The following is a 2,624-nucleotide window of genomic DNA, read 5'->3' on the forward strand; positions in this document are numbered from 1 at the left end:
CTATTACTGATAGGCAGTGACGAAAGGCCTGGATCCCATGTAGACTTCCTCTGACACACTCCCAATGTGTTTAGGAGGTGCCGGTCTACTGCCAGGATGAGTGGTAATCTAGGCTCCCCACGTAGCCCTTGCTACCTGAAATGGGAGTGGGGGGCACAGATTTTTCTGTAGCACAGTAGTGTGGTTATTGCCTTCATATCCTGCCTTGCTAGGCTGCCCTTTTCTTGTTTCTTTGGGTAGAGAAAGGATCATCTCCTTGGGACAGTTTTGTTTGTGCCTATTGGTGTTAGTTTCCAGTTTCTCCAGCACCCACTCTTGGACATATTAAGCAAAAAGGAAATTACTATACGTCATTCCACAGTTCCAATGACTATGGCCAGTGTGCCTTCTTTTCTCTACCTTTCAGAGTCTCCTTTTGCTTGTCTTTAGCTGTACTTAATAAAAAGAATAGAAAGAGTTGTATATACTCTGTATTGTCCTAAAGCCAGAATTCTCTCACCATAAAATTTTAACATCTTTTTAAACATATGTTAAAATTCTGTGCACCTCTTCCTAAATAATTATGTTTATTTAGTGTAAATTGTTTAGTAACAAAAAGAAAGCTAAATTAAAACAGTAGATATGAGATTAACTATGTCAAAGCTATGAAAATATGCACATTTTTCCAAAACCACATAGGAAATTGTATATGTGTATTTATTTATGTTGTACTTATTTAAATTGTATATATGTATTTATACGTATACACATTTTCCATGGATACACATACACCATGTCACATACACTCATGTGTATACAAAAATAAAAGAAATAAACTAGTGCCTACCCTTGGCTGTCACTCAGTAAGATGACAGAGAGGAATCAAAGCATGCCAAAGGGGTGGGTCGGATGTTTCTCTTCAGTGGGAAATGTTATTGAAAAAGTCTGCAATGTAGTCCAGGTGCTAGTCTCTGCCTACCCCGACCCCAAGAGAGACTTTAGGTGCAAGGAGATGAATTTACACCTATGGGAGTGGACTTGGCCCTGGCTTAGTATCCTCATCCGCCTTGTAACCAGTACCTCTACTAACAGTTCCATGGGCGCAACCTTCAGTCCCCTTGCAAGAGCGTACCCAGTACAAGGGTCACTGCCTTCAGTGATGCTCAGACTGAAGCCATCGTTGGCTATAGTTCATCAAGTATTCCTCCCAGACAAGATACAACTTATCATGCAAAGGCAATTTTTACCATGGGCAATTTTGTCTATAAGTCTAGCTGACATTCTTTCTTTATCAGATTTCCAGAAAATAGCTAGAAAATTAGCCTAAGATTAAATTTGTCATGGATGGGTGCCTGGGTGGCTCAGTCGGGTAAGCATCCAACTTCAGCTCAGGTCATGATTTCGTGGTCTGTGAGTTCAAGCCCCACATTAGGCCCTGTGTGGACAGCTCAGATCCTGGAGCCTGCTTTGGATTCTCTCTTTCTCTCTCTCTCTGCCTCTCCCTGGCTCCTGCTTTGTCTCCCTCTCTCTCTCTCTCTCTCTCTCTCTCTCTCTCAAAAATAAATAAACATTAAAAAAAAAGTTTTTTAATGGGGCACCTGGATAGCTCAGTCAGTTGAGCCTCCAACTTCAGCTCAGGTCATGATCTTGCGGTTCATTAGTTTGAATCCCACATCAGACACACTGCTATCAGCCTGTGAGTGCAGAGCCTGCTTCAGATCCTCCGTACCCTCTCTGCCTGTTTGCTACTTGTGCTTTCTCCTAAAACAAATGAATATTACAAAAATAATAATAAAAATAAATAAATAATAAATAAATTTGTCATGAAGAAGTAGAAAGGTTGTTGAACATTTGCCCATAAGAATCAAAGTGGTTTACAGTTAATTTTTTCTTTTTTAGATATCATTTCATTTTTCAAAGTATTTAAAAGCAGCACATTTCATATTTTGTTTGTGTGCTTATCAAATAAAAGCATGGTGATAATTAGTATAAAAATACTTTAAATGTTTTTAATTGCATTTAAGTAACATAATTAAATCAAACACACATGGGAATTTTTGAATATGTACATGAGGAATAAAGTAATTAAAACAGCCTGAATATGATCTTTGACCTTTCATAGACCACATGAACACTCAGTGCCAAAATTTATGAAGAACAATATGCTGCTGACCACAAGAGGGAAGCCTGTATCACTTTTACTGTGGATTAGAAAAACGGAAAGAGCTGTTTCCTGAGACTGGTCAGAAGTGTTACGTGCAGCTTATGAGACAAAACAGCTGCCATTGCTTACTGAAGATCGCATTGGTGGTGAAAGCGGTTTTAGGGTTTTGGATAGACTTATTGTTGGCTCCACATATTACTGCCTACAGAATTAGAGATTTGACTTGTTTTTTTGCACATTTAATTTTTACCTTTAGTTAATCCCTTTGGGGGAGTAACTATCACTGTGGAATGTGTACTTTGGATCCATCCAAACCTTGGGTTCAATACCACTGTGCCTACTTCCTAAATGGGAACTTGAACAAAAGACTAGATTTCTTTAAAGAGCTAATTGGCAATACTTATTATCTGGCAAATAAGATAGGAAGATTTACTATGATAGCTATTATTAGTAGTATTTTCAATGGATAAGGAAGAAAGAG

This window comes from Suricata suricatta, chromosome 7 (assembly GCF_006229205.1).
Source record: "Suricata suricatta isolate VVHF042 chromosome 7, meerkat_22Aug2017_6uvM2_HiC, whole genome shotgun sequence".
NCBI lineage: Eukaryota > Metazoa > Chordata > Mammalia > Carnivora > Herpestidae > Suricata > Suricata suricatta.